The 15,183-nt window shown below is 40.3% G+C and overlaps 1 protein-coding gene across 26 annotated transcripts in view; it reads right to left on the reverse strand.

Moving 5' to 3' along the window:
• The window catches only part of TUT4 (terminal uridylyl transferase 4), a 129,205-nt gene extending 118,652 nt beyond the window's left edge, over positions 1-10,553 (reverse strand). For all 26 annotated transcript variants that reach the window (XR_015159231.1, XR_015159242.1, XR_015159264.1 and 23 more), the window contains exon 1: positions 10,395-10,553. The gene's annotated coding sequence lies outside the window, so the exon portion shown is untranslated. The remainder of the gene's footprint in view (positions 1-10,394) is intronic.
• Positions 10,554-15,183: the final 4,630 nt, after the last annotated feature.

Here is a 15,183-nt window from a genome sequence, read left to right on the forward strand (position 1 = left end):
TTATTTCTCAATATATCCTGCAATTATGTAGCTGGGCCTGCACTTGTTCAGATAAACAAATATAAACATGGAATGTGTTTTAACAAAGATAGTCAACATTAACACAGAAGGTGTTCAGTTTAAAGCTGGGAATACAAAGATAAATAATAGAATAGTCTCATGTATAAAAGAGGAGACAGTCATATAAACAAATAATGACAATATTACATGACATATGTTAGGGAAACTCTGAGGAAAGAGCCTAAGTGAAAGTGTTCATCATAGAGGTAATTGAGCTGTGAAAGAATTTTTCACTTGAGAAAGGGAGTAAGAAGGAATAGGATCTGTATATACTAAATACATTTATAAAATTTTAACAAGTTTTTTAGGATGCAAAATGGCATGTATAATGATTACAGGAGATGAATTGGGAATGTAAATCATTATACACATTTACATACCGAGTCAAGTTTAGACTTTAGCAAAAAGAAGCCATAGATTATGAGCAGAAGAGTGGCACAATTTCTGCTTCAGCTTAACTTCTGCAGAACAGGAAGACAGAGATAAGAGGAAAAAGAGATGCTACTAAAGTAAGTAAAAGTAATTACCAATTATTATTAAAAAGTATTAGGAGGTTATTTAGGATCTTATTACAAGCAATTTTGGTGGGATTGTGGAGAGGGAAAAGCTGTGTTGAAGGTAAATGGACTTCTTCCCAGAAGACGCTTTGGTATGGTAATAAGCACTGTAAATATCTAAGAGAAAGATCAAATTTGCAACATTTTCCAGATTTATTTGACCAAAAAACATTTTTTGCCAGGACAACCTATTAGCATCTGAAAGAACTGTGGGAAAAATAAGTTTTATAACACTGTTCTATGAAGCAGAAGGCCAGCACTAACAGAGAAAGGCAGAGGGCAGTAGAGGACTTAAGATCAGAGAAAAACAATACCAAAAGTGAGAAACAGGAAAGAAACCTGACTGAAATATTGCCAGGCTGGGTTAAAGGTCTAACTACATTATATAAAACACCTGTCTACTAGTTTATACAATGCAGATATTTAAATTCATTCTGGGTAGGGGATTAACATGGAGAAGGAAATGGCAACCCACTCCAGTGTTCTTGCCTGGAGAATCCCAGGGATGGGGGAGCCTGGTGGGCTGCCGTCTATGGGGTCGCACAGAGTTGGACACGACTGAAGCAACTTAGCAGCAGCAGCAGCAGGGAATTAACATAATGAATATTTCAATAGGGTATTGGATGGCATCACCGACTCGATGGACATGAGTTTGAGTTAAGCTCCGGGAGTTGGTGATGGACAGGGAAGCCTGGCATGCTGCACAGTCCATGTGGTCGCAAAAAGTCAGACACGACTGAGCAACTGAATTGAACACAACGGTGATGATACTGGTAAGTGGGAGGGATAAAACTCAAAAGAGGTTATACAAAAAGATTAGGGATAGATGAGAAACCTAAAGAAGTGAGAAAGAAGTATACAGATATTAAGGAGATTTTGGTTAGAAGTAGAACCATTTCTGAACCATATTAGTAGCCGTGTCAAAGAAAGTTGAATACCACTGGAATACAGAAATTAAGGAAAAATAAACTTAAGATGTTAAGTAACCTTCAATGTTACACTTCCAACTGCCTAATATGATATGAAGAATTATACCAAAGTTATCAGTGAATACAGGGGAGTGGCATAGAAGTTCCTAGATTGAAATGACAAAGTCAGGTAAGAAACAGCCAGTAGGGTACCAATCTTAAAAGAAGAGAAGCTGTAGAGGAAGATAGAAGAATAAACAGACACTAATTAGAAAAACATGGGTCTGGTTTTCCGGCTTTAAGGAAGCAGGTGTGAGAAAAACAAGCTACACCCCTCCTTAGAGGATTTAGAATAATGGTTCCCAGTTTTTTTTCTAACACATCCAAGAAATAGAATACATGTCCAATAGAAGTGAAGAGGAACACAAGAATGGGAGATGGGAAAGGCTAGCTGTGAGTGGTTTAAAAGACCTTCCAAAGCAATTATGAAATACCTTCCTAAGGAAGAGTACCTGTCATACAGCGAGAATCATTGGTTTAAAACTGGTACTATCACAGAAAGCGTAAATACAATTTGCAAACACAAACTAGCCATTTTTTACCTGTATGACAGAATACAAGACACTCATAACAATACCATAAGTGGCTATAAAAGTACTGCAGCTCTTACAAATTTTTCAGTTTAAAAAAAGATTTGTTTTGAAGATACAGCATTACCTAACATATATATGTCTAATATGCCCATTCATTTATCTTTTCAAATCTGTAAAGTTAACACAGTCTGGTAGTGTTTCACTTTATTTACTGAGACACCCTGAGTATATGACTTGAGTAAAATGACACAAATGGGATTGGTTTATGAGAAGAAAGAAGAGACATATATTTTGGTTTTATATCATTAGATACTAAAATTGAGAAATTTTTAAAATACAAGAATACACTATTAACTTATTCTATAAGGCCAGTATTACCTTAGTACCAAATCCAGAAATTTCAAGACAACTATACACCAATGTCTCTTATGAAAATAGATGCAAAATCCTCAACAAATTCTAGCAAACCAAATCCAGCAATGAAAGGTTATATACTAGGATAAAGTGTATTCTAACCCAGGAATACAAGTTTGGTTCAATATGAAAACCAATCAATGAAATGCACCATATTAATAAAGGACAAAAACCACACAGTTGTTTCAACTGACACAAAAAAAGGATCTGATAAAATCTGATGTCCTTTCATAATAAAAAAAAACCTCAACAAATTAGGAATGGAAAGAAACTCTCATCAATCTGACAGAAAAACCACATGTGACATCACACTTAACGGTGAATGACTAAATGTTTTCTCCCCTAAGAACAGAAACAAGACAAAGATGTCTGTTGTCTTCACTTTGTTTTAATGTTATTTATTTATTTAGGCTGTGCAGCTTGTGGGATCTTAATTCCCCAATCAGGGGTTAAACCTGGACTCCACAGTGAAAGCACAAAGTCCTATCTACTGGACCGCCAGGAAATTCCCTACTGTCTTCACTTCTATTCAATACTGTACTAGCCAGGGCAATTAGGCAAGAAAAAGAAATTAAAAGGCATCCAGAATGGAAAGGAAGAAGTAAAGCAATCTATATTTGTAGATGACATGATCTCATATATAAAGTCCTAATGAATCTACAAAAAAGTAATTAGAGCTATAAATTAGCCTAGCAAGGGTGCTATCCAAGATCAACATACAAAAATCAATTGTATTTCTATATACTAGCAATGTAGAGTCCAAAATTCCATTTACAATTGCTTCAAAAAGAATAAAATACTCAGGAATCAATTTAACAAAGAAATACAAGGTTTTCTTCAAAAACTGACAAACAGATCCTAAAATTCACATGGAAATGCAAAGGACTAAGAACAGCCAAAACAATATTGAAAAAGAAAAGTAAAGTTGGAGAACTCACAACTTCAACTTCAATTTTCCAACTTCAAACTTTCTACAAAGCTACAGTAATCAAGACTGGGTGGGTGGTACTGCCATAAGCACAGACATACAAATCAATGGAGACTCCAGAATCAATTGAGAATCCAAAAATAAACAGAGACATTTATGGTCAATTGATTTCAACAATGATGCCAATACCATTCAACAAGGGAAATAACAGTCTTGCCGATAAGTGATGCCGGGACAACTGGACAGCCGCATGAAAAAGAATGAAGTTGGACCTCTACCTCACAGCACATATAAAATTATCTAAAAATGGGTCAAAGAACTAAATGTAGAAGCTAAAACTACAAAACTGTCAGAAGAAAACATAGGTGTAAATTTTTATAATCTTGGCTTATCTTAGATATGACTCCAGAAGCACAAGAAAAAATAAATATAACTTTATCAAAACCTAAAACTTGGGTGCTTGAAAAAACACACTCCAGAAAATGAACAAAATGGCAATTCCTCAAAAAATTAAACAAAGATTTACCACATGATCCAGCAATTCCACTTCTAGGTATATTTCCAAAGAACAGAAAGCAGGGACCCAAACAGATATTTTTATGCCCATATTCACAGAAGCATTATTCACAAAAGCCAAAAGTTAGAAGCAACCAAAGTGTCTATCAACAGATGACTGGAAAAACAAAATATGGTATATACATAAATACAACAGAACATTATTCAGCCTTAAAAAGGAAGGAAATTCCAACACATACTACAGCATAGAAGAACCTTGAAGACACTGTGCTAAATGAAGCAAACAAGTCACAAAAGGACAGATATTATATGATTCTAATTACATACAGTAGAGAAGGCAATGGCACCCCACTGCAGTACTCTTGCCTGGAAAATCCCATGGACAGAGGAGCCTGGAAGGCTGCAGTCCATAGGGTTGCTGAGGGTCCGACACGACTGAGCGACTTCACTTTCACTTTTCACTTTCATGCATTGGAGAAGGAAATGGCAACCCACTCCAGTGTTCTTGCCTGGAGAATCCCAGGGACGGGGGAGCCTGGTGGGCTGCCGTCTATGGGGTCGCACAGAGTCGGACATGACTGAAGTGACTTAGCAGCAATTACATACAGTAGTCAAAAGTCATAGAAACAGAAAGTAGAATGATGGCTGCTAGGGGTTGAAGGGAGGAGGGAATGAGGAGTTATTGCTTAGTGGGCACAGAACAGGAAAAAGGAAAAAGTTCTGAACATGGATGGTGGTGATGATTTGTGCAACACTGTGAATGTACCTAGTATCACTGAATATACACTTAATAATGATTAAAATGGTAACTTTTATGCATATTTTTCCACAATTCTTACATTTGAAAATGAATAGACAATTCACAAAAGGGGAGAACATTTTTGCATATCATTTATCTAACAAGGATCTAATATCCAGAATATATAAAGAACTCATAACAATAAGACAAATAATCCAATTTTTTAAATGAGCAAAGAATTTAAATAGACATTTCTCCCATATTTTAATATAAAAAGCCAACAGACATATGAGGAGATGCTCAACATCATTAGTCATTAAGGAACTGCAAATCAAAACCACAATGAGATACCACTTCACCAGTTAGATAGCTATAATTTAAAAGATGGACAATAACAAGTGTTGGTGAGGATGGGTAGAAATTAGAACCCTCATATATTACTAGTGAAAATATAAAATAGTGAAGCCTCTCAGGAATACAGTTCGGCAGGTCCTCCATAAAGTTATACATAAATGTATCAAAACCCTCAGCAATTCCACTCCTGGGTATACATCCAAGAGAAATGAAAACATATATCCACACAAAAACTTATACATGAATGTTCAAAGCAACAGTATTTGTAACAGCCAAAAAGTGGGAAAAATCCAAATGTCTATCAAATAATGAATGGATAAACAAAATGTGGTATCTCCATAGAATACATTCCATACAATGTAGTATTATTCAACCATAAAAAGGAATGAAGTGCTAATACACGATATATTATGGATGAACCTTGAAAACATTATGCTTCAGTGAAAGAAACCAGGTACAAAAAGCCACATGTTATATGAATCTGCTTATATGAAACATCCAAAGTAGGCAAATTCAAAGACAGAAAAGCAGTTCAGTGGTTGTCAAAAGCTTGAGGGGGTGGGGGTGGGGGGGAATGCAGGGTGACTGCTAAAGGGCACAGGGTTTCTTGGAGGAAGATGAAAATATTCTGGAATTAAATAATGGTGATGGTTACATAAGCTTATGAACATACACTGAAAACTGCATGCCTTTTTTTTTTTTGGCCACACCTCGTGGAATGCGGGATCTTAGTTCCCCAACCAGGAATCAAACCCGTGTTCCCTGCATTGGAAGCATGAAATCTTAACCGCTAGACCACTAGGGAAGTCCCTGAACTACATGCTTTAAAAAGGTGAGTTTTACAGTACTGAAAATTGTATCTCAAAGCAAAAGCAAAAAAAAACAAACAAACACGATTACACATTCCAATAGCCATCAAAGCAATAATGTTTTCATACGTATCTATCATTCTACATTCCAGGTGAGAAAATGAAAAGGGAAAAGGGAAATATCTTAACATTCTATGAAAACAATTATGACTCAGAAACCCCAAAAAGATTCCCCACACATAGTTTGAATATCACTGACCTAAACCTACCACTCAGCACAAGACTGAGCTAAAATAGTTAATGACCAATCAATTTTAATGATAATTAAATTATTTAAACTACAATGTACAGCTAAGACTAACAAAATGCAATTAAATTTCATTGTCATGTTTAATTCATACTCTGTGTTCTTACAAGATAGTTTTTGACAACCTATGTGACTATTTTGAATTTAACACTCTCTGCATACTAAATTTTGACAACCTAAGCTTGACGTGCAACACAGCATAGTGGTTAAGAGCTCTAACTCTAGACTTAGACACCCACAGTTCAATTCCTGGCTCAGCAGCAAACTAGCTCTGAGATCTTATCCAAGCTATTTAGTCTTTCTGCAGCTACTTTCCTCACCTATAAATGCTGATAATTTATAAGCTGTTGTGAGGACTGAGGACTAAGATCTTTGGAAACAAATTAACAAATAATAACTATGCAGTAAGTTACTTATTATCATTGTAAATCAAATATCCATTTAAAACTACCAGACTATTGTGTGTCTGCCTCTTGAGAAATCTGTATGCAGGTCAAGAAGTAACAGTTAGAACTGGTTATGGAACACTAGACTGGTTCAAAATTAGGAAAGGCGTATGTCAAGGCTGTAGTATTGTCACCCTGCTTATTTACTTCATATGGAGAGTACATCGAGCAAAGTGCCAGGCTGTTTGAAGCACAAGCTGGAATCAAGATTGCCGGGAGAAATATCAATAACCTCAGATATGCAGATGACACCACCCTTATGGCAGAAAGTGAAAAGGAACTAAAAAGCCTCTTGATGAAAGTGAAAGAGGAGAGTGAAAAAGTTGGCTTAAAGCTCAACATTCAGAAAACGAAGATCATGGCACCTGGTCCCATCACTTCATGGCAAATAGGTGGGGAAACAGTGGAAACAGTGACAGACTTTGTTTTGGGGAGCTCCAAATCACTGCAGATGGAGACTGCAGCCATGAAAGTAAAAGACGCTTGCTCCTTGAAAGAAAAGCTATGACCAACCTAGACAGCATATTAAAAAGCAGAGACATTACTTTGCCGACAAAGATCCATATAGTTAAGTTAAAGCTGTTTTTCCAGTAGTCATGTATGGATGTGAGAGCTGGACTATAAAGAAAGTTGAGTGCCGAAGAAGTGATGCTTTTGAACTGTGGTGTTGGAGAAGACTCTTGTACAGCAAGGAGATCAAACCAGTCAATCCTAAAGGAAATCAGTCCTGAATGCTCACTGGAAGGACTGATGCTGAAACTCCAATACTTTGGCCACCAGATGGAAAGAACTGGCTCATCAGAAAAGACCTTGATGCCGGGAAAGAGTGAAGACAGGAGAAGGGGACGACGGAGGATGAGATGGTTGAATGGCATCACCAACTCGATGGACATGAGTTTGAGCAAGCTCCAGGAGCTGTGATCGACAGGAAAGCCTGGCATGCTGCAGTCCATGGGGTCGGCAAAGAATCGGACATGACTGAGTGACTGAACTGATTATATGATTGAATTCCCTGAAGCAAGAGACTATCTTCAATAAGTTTATACCTCTAAAATGTAGCAATGTCTAGCATAAAGTACAAACCCAAATGTTTGATGATTAAATGATGAATCAATGAGCAACGTGAGGCAGTTCCTCCTATAAAACTGGGAAAACACTTGATACATCTGAGAAGCAACATGGCCTATGTTATAATAAAACTACGCAGAGCTGCTTTCAATCTTTCTAACTCTATGATCTTAAGCAAATTAGCCAACATCTGAGTCAGAGATTCCTCATTTATAAAACAGGTTTCATAGGGGCGTTACACTGAACAAATAAAAAAAATACATGGACATGTCTAGCACAATGCCTGAAATAAAACAGGTATAAACTTAGTTTAGTGTAAAAAAATTCTAATTTACTTAGTTCAGCAAAAGCAATCTTAATTCCTCGAATATTAAGACGAGGAAAAAGTCTACATATCCTGCTTTACTACAGTATCCCTTCCCCTTGCCTGTTAGTCTTTCTAGAATTGTTCTTTTTTAGAACATATTTCTATCTGCAGAAACAACTTAATTCAACCATTTGCAGTTTACATTAGGAAGTAATACATCTCACTGAATTTGTTTTATCAAAATGGCCTTTTTTTTAAAAAAAAAAAGGATAAAATTTATTGACATCAGCATTCATAGGTAAGTCTTATTTATAGCTTTTCTGACACCAGAAACTTGCTGCAGAAATAAAATTCATAACCTTTCCTACCCAAAGATCCTGATTTGACATTATATAAAGAATATAACATAATTAATCCTGTTTATTATGCATGTCAAGGTTAACTTTGAGGTCAAAAAGTTCTCCAATTACTCTTACTAAAATGACTCTGAGTACTCAAAACTAAAAAAAATTATCTTTAAACAGCTTTTTATTAATCAGACATTTATAATTACATATATAAAATTTTATTTAAAAAGGTCTAAAATTATAATGTAGACACTGTTCTGTTCCAGTTACATTGATTAAAATTAAATGTAATGTTAGAAGTGATTTACAATACTGAACTAAACTTTTGTGCATGATAACATCTTGTTAGTTTATCTGCTACAACCTAGGGAAATGAACACATTTTAATTTCTTTTTTGTATTTAGATTTTGCTAGACTTAAAACATTAAATGTTAATAACTTTTCACTTCCTTTTCTGTATTATTTCAAGGAAGCTTTATTTTTTCATTAAATGTGATCTTTTTAAAGCCTAAAACAACTTAAAATTCTTATCTGCCCCAAAGTATACAGTTTTTAAGATGCACTCTAAAATTTGTTTATAAAAGGATCATAGTACACTAGATACTAGTAAATTCATTGTCTTAAGCAGTTTTCTAAATGAACCAATATTTCATAATTTTACAAGTTGTGACTAATCAATACTAGGATGCAGTGTAGTGCAACAATTTCCAAGCAGACATATATACAAGGGTTCTGAGCCTAAAGAAAATTTCAGCGTACGCTTTACTCACACACAGAACATGCTGACTGATAGTAACCAAAAAAAAAAAAAAATTAAAAAAAAAACTATCCCACAATTCACCACCCTGATATATCATTCTCTCTAAATTATTATATCCAGGTGAGATTACCCAATTTTAATAACTAACAGTTCTCATCACTTTAAAACAGAAACAGGGTATGTTCTGTTTCACCCAGAGTTACACATTTCGGAACTACAAGACTTTGGGGGGGGGGGGCGCCGATCTTCGGAAACAAAAGGTAACCTGATCCATTCCAGCTAATTACTAAATGCATACCAACAATACAAAATTCGAATTGCATTTCTGGACACTAAGATCACAAAGGGAGCAGAACGTCAAATGTGTAAGGAATTACTTTTGTATTAAAAATAATCAAAACGAAGAAACACGGTACGCCGAAACTAAGATCTCGCGCAAGGTACAACATTCATTTGATTAAAAAGTTGATCATCTAAAAAGAATTTAATCAATGTTGTTAAAATAACAGTAATTCATCGCATCCACATACGACTTGAAATCCCGATGAGGTCTTTCTTTCAGGTCTAAATATCTCATTCTTTTGCAACCCGGATACCAAAAGGACCTGAAACCTCTCGCGGAGGCGTACAACACACTCGGCGAGTGCTGTCTGTTTACAAATACGAATCTCACAGTTTCCCACGTCAAAAGCGTTCATTACCACCATTCGACTGGGGGGCGGGGGAGAGAGAAGGCGGGCGAGCAAGAAACGAAATCCTCACAGACACCTCTGCCTTCTCTCCTCCCGACAAGGGCGATCCCGGAATAAATATTTATTATGTATTATATGCGTGTGTGTCTATAAGTTATATACGTAGTCTGTATCAAAGCCAGGATGAAAGAAAAGGCACACAGGACAGGGAATCCTACTGGACCCCAGAGAATATTCACTCCTATCCCGTTAACTCAGAATCCTCCGCCTGGGTCTACAGGTTTCGGCTCGGGGCCGAGAGCTCCAACCTCACCGTGGAGTTCGGTCCCAAAGCGCCCCGGTGCCCTGCTCAGGAAGCCCAGGCCGCCGCCCCTACCTCCCTCATCTCCGCCTTCCCCTGGGACACCCGATGCCCAATCCAGCAAAGAAAGAAGTGTCAGGCCCCAAGAGGGCGGCTGATACGCGCTCGGGCCGGGACCGCGACACCTGCGAGGCGCGGCACCTGAGGGCGACGAGGGGGCCGCCCGGCCTGCCTCGAGCACACCCCCTCGGGCGCCGGGTGCTATGCCGCGGCCGGAACCTCCGTACCTGCGAAGCCCGCGAGCTACAGGCGCGCGCGGCGCCTCCTCATCTCAGTGGCTCCCGCTCCCCCTCCGCCTCCCGCTGCCGCCGTCACCGCCGCCGCCGCTGGAGGCCAGGACACGACGAGCTCAGGGCTCCACCGCCATGTCCGCCGCGCCGCGAACTGCATTGTGGGGGGGAAGGGATGGGGAGGGGGAGGAGAGAGGGGGAGAGAAAGAGGAGGACCCGCTGAGGGGAGGGGGCCGAGGGAGAAAGGGAGCCAAGGGAGGGGGGAGGGGAGAGAGGGACAGAGCCCTGAATGGAGTCGTGACCCGGGCGGGGGTAGGGAACAAACGCACAGGAGACCGTGGGTAGGAGGCGCGGAGGAAAGGGTTTGGGGGTGCCCCTTCCTTTCGTTCTAGGGGCCCCAGGGCACTGGTTAAACCGGGGCGGGAGGTAGTAAACACCAATGGGAGAAGGGCTACATTCAGGGGCTGGTGGTGGAGACGGGAAACAATGGTGAGGGGACCGAGGTGGGAGGACAGTTCACTCACACTCACGCTGTGGGAAGGGGCGAGCGCGCGAGGACACTCGTTAGCCCGCGAGGAGGGGGCGGGGCCCCTCTAGCGTTGGGGGAGGGTTGAAGTCACCGCGGGCCTGCGGGGGGGCCCGAGCGGGGGTCGCTAAGTCCAGCTCCCTGCCGGGGCCCCACGGGAGAGCGGCGGGAGGACTTCTATTTGCTTGCGGAGGCCGGGGTCGCGGGCACTACCGCCCTGCTTAGTTCTGGTTCCTGGGCTATGGACCTCCCCGCGGAGGCCCCCAAACGTGAAGAGGGCCGGAAAGCCAGCCCCCAGGGGTCGGAAACCCCGGCCTTGGACATGCACCCTCCGGCCTGTGTACTGACCTGGCCCGGTCCCGGCCGCCGCGGACCCTTGGCGATTTAGCCCGGGCTTCTGACCACCAGCGAGTAGGCAGACAGAGGAATCGAATCCTCTGGGTCTCCCCCACCATTCCCCGTCTATTCACCTTTGCCACCACCCCACCAAAGCTGGAATCCTTTTCTTTAAAAATGCAGCTAATTTCTGGAGTTAGGAGCCCAAAAGAAATCTCAAGAGTACCCCCCGGCTCCGCGCGCCGCCCGGAAAAAGATTTTAGAAATCACTTATTTAGTTTTACACGGGTTTGGAATCAACTACCATCCATGAGCCTCCTCCCCCTTTTGCTTTTAATATAGGTTCCTCCATGTAGTTATTTAAAGTCCCAATAGGAAAGGATTTATGGTTTGGTTAATTTTTTGAGTCGTGTCCGACTCTTTGCAACACTTTGGACTGTAGCCCACCAGGCTCCTCTGTCCATGGGATTTTTCAGGCAAGAATCCTGGAATCGGTTGCCATTTCCTCCTCTAAAGGATCTTCCCCACGGAGGGGTTGAACCGGCGTCTCCTGTGTCTCCTGCATGGCAGGTGGATTCTTTACCTGCTGAACCATCTGGGAAGCCCAGGTCCTAATTTTTTTAAGGTCCCAGCCTTGGAGATTATTCAACCAACCTCTAACCTCAAAGCTGGACAAATCACACGACTATAGTCCTTGCAGGTGACACATGCTAAGGCAGGAAAAGGATATGATAGGGTGGACCTGAGGGAAGATGCAAAATCTTAAGTCTTTACAAGATGTCATTTATTTGCTAAGTCGTGTCGGACTATCCTGTGACCCCGTGAGCCCCACCAGGCTCTCTGTCCATGAGATTTCCCAGGCAAGAATACTGGAGTGGGTGGCCATTTCCTTCTCCAGGGGATCTTCCCCCACCCAGCGACGGACTGGCATCTCCTGCATTGGCAGGCACATTCTTTACCACTGAGCCACCTAGGATATTGCCTAATAAAATTTCTCATGATATGACTCAGAGGCTGGAACCTATAAAAGTTTACAGAGGGGGCCTTCCTCTCTGCAGGATCCATCTTCTTTGCACTCCAAAACTGGTTCCTTCTTATTTATCTTTTTGTATGTATATGAATCTGAAGTTTGATGAGAAGAGACCACTAAGTGCTAGTCATTGAGCTAGAGATTTCATATGTTTTTCCATTTAATTCTTATAACAGAGAATTCTCTCTGCTGATGAATGGTTAGAACTCTGAGCTTCCAATGCAAGGGATTCAGGTGTGATCCCTGGTCAGGGAACTAGGATCCCACAAGTGGCACAGCCCCCCAGCAAAAAAATTATAACAATCCCATGAGGTCCCATTTATAAATGAGAAAACCAGAGCTCTGAGAACTAATACATTTTACGCCCCAGCCCCCATTTCATGCCAGGGTGTGCAGGTATAGTACACAGAGTAAGTGTGTTACTCTCTCAGTCCTACTCCGTAATGTCACGGACTGCAACCCTCCAGACTCTTCTGTCCATGAAATTCTCTAAGCAAGAGTACTGGAGTGGGTTGCCATTTCAAGTTAAAAGAGCTCTACCTAGCTTCAACACTTATCTGTTGTTTAATTTTAGCCAAATACATTCTGAGTTTCTTTATATGTAAGTTTTCAATGACAAAATAGCTACTTCACAGAGATAATGTAAGGAAAATAGCAGATCCCAAATTTAAAACCTGTAGAGACATTAAGATGATACTAACATGTCCTTCTCTTTGGTGAGTGATATCAAGGTCCCTGGAGCAAGTTCAATTGAATAAAATTTCCCAATTACTTAATAGCAAAACACTAAGAGTTATAAAGCCAAACCAGATTCCTGTCTCCAAAAAAGTTCACCATTGAGCAAGGAAGTTCACTACTGCACTACAATAAAGGCAACAGGTTTTAGCAAGAGCTGGACTAATACAGAGGAGTGCATGATAAATCCCACGTGGGTGAAGTTTTATTGGAAGAGGTAGAAGCTGAACCCTGAAAGTTTGCTTATATATGCTGGACACATGTCTGTGATCCTGAGAACATTGTTTTGTCTGGAGTGGGCAGGAAATAATGATTCTGAAAACAAAGGTGGGGGCCAGACAGAATCCCAGTGCCTCTCTGCTCTTATCCCTTCCAGATAATGCTTCTGTACGACTTTTCCTATTACTCAAGATCCGTTCAACTTCTACCTCCTTTATTAAATGATCTTCATCAGCAACACCCCCACAAGCCACTGAATGAGATTCCTCCGTTCTCTGAATCCCTACACATTACTTTTATGAGTCTGACTCCAATAAGTTATAAACTTGAGTGCAAATACTTAACATTTGTATTCCTTATAATGCCTACATACTTGTTGAAGGAAACCTCTGGCAACTATACTCCTGTTTATCATTACAATAAAACACTTATAACACAGGTATTTCTATGTGAAAAATGAGGGAAGTTAAGGTATAAGAGACTTCATTAGTGGCCAGGGTCACACGGGAAGTCACAGGCAGTCCTAGAATACCAGTTATGTGTCCTTTTCATTGAATCACCCATTTAATGAGAAATTAAATGGTAAATATCTGACTGCTCTGTATAAATACTCTAAGGACTTACATCTGATACTTGCAAGAAAGACCTCATGCTTGTGGTTAAGTCTCCTGTTCGGAAGTTCTGGGAGCTCAGTTTCTCCCAAACTCAGATGAAAATTACTTACAGCAAAAGTCTTATTTCATCATAAGTAATTAGAAATGTAATTGCCCAGTGGATCAATATTCATACTCTATTATCTTCCTAGGTTATCAGTTCAGTTCAAGTCAGTCACTCAGTCATGTCTGACTCTTCGCGACTCCATGGACTGCAGCATGCCGGGCTTCCCAGTCCATTACCAACTCCCGGAGCTTACTCAGACTCATGTCCATCAAGTTGGTGATGCTGTCCAACCATCTCATCCTCTGTCGTCACCTTCTCCTCCTGCCTTCAATCTTTCCCAGCATCAGGATCTTTTCTAATAAGTCAGTTCTTCATATCACGTGGCCAAAGTTTGAGTTTCAGCTTCAGCATCAGTCCTTCCAATGAATATTCAGGACTGATTTCCTTTACGATTGACAGGTTTGAGCTCTTTGCAGTACAAGGTACTCTCAAGAGTCTTCTCCAACACCATAGTTAAAAGGATCAGTTCTTCGGCAGTCAGCTTTCTTTATGGTCCAACTCTCACATCCATACATGACTACTGGAAAAACCATAGCTTTGACTAGATGGACCTTTGTTGGCAAAATAATATCTCTGCTTTTTAATATGCTGTCTAGGTTCCTCATATCTTTTCTTCCAAGGAGCAAGCGTCTTTTAGTTTCATGGCTACTATAGTCACCATCTGCAGTGATTTTGGATCCCCCAAAAATTAAGTCTGTCACTGTTTCCCCATCTATTTGCCATAAAGTGATGGGATTGGAATGTTGAGTTTTAAGCCAGCTTTTTCACTATCCTTTTTCACTTTCGTCAAAAGGCTCTTTAGTTCTTCTTTGCTTTCTGCCATAAGGGTGGTGTCATCTGCATATCTGAGGTTACTGATACTTCCCCTGGCAATCTTGATTCCAGCTTGTGCTTCATCCAGCCTGGCATTTCACATGATGTACTCTGCATAGAAGTTAAATAAGCAGGGTGACAATATGCAGCCTTGATGTACTCCTTTTCCTATTTGGAACCAGTCTGTTGTTCCATGTCCAGTTCTAACTGTTGCTTCTTGACCTGCATACAGATCTCTCAGGAGGCAGGTCAGGTGGTCTGCTATTCCCTTCTCTTTAAGAATTTTCCATTTTGTTGTGATCCACATAGTCAAAGGCTTTGGTATAGTCAATAAATCAGAAGTAAGTGTTTTTCTAGAACTCTCTTGCTTTTTCTATGATCCAAGAGATGTTGCCAATGTGATTGCT

The sequence above is a fragment of the Bos grunniens genome, chromosome 3, assembly GCF_055505025.1.
Source record: "Bos grunniens cultivar Pamir isolate PY7600 chromosome 3, Bosgru_T2T1.0, whole genome shotgun sequence".
Lineage (NCBI taxonomy): Eukaryota > Metazoa > Chordata > Mammalia > Artiodactyla > Bovidae > Bos > Bos grunniens.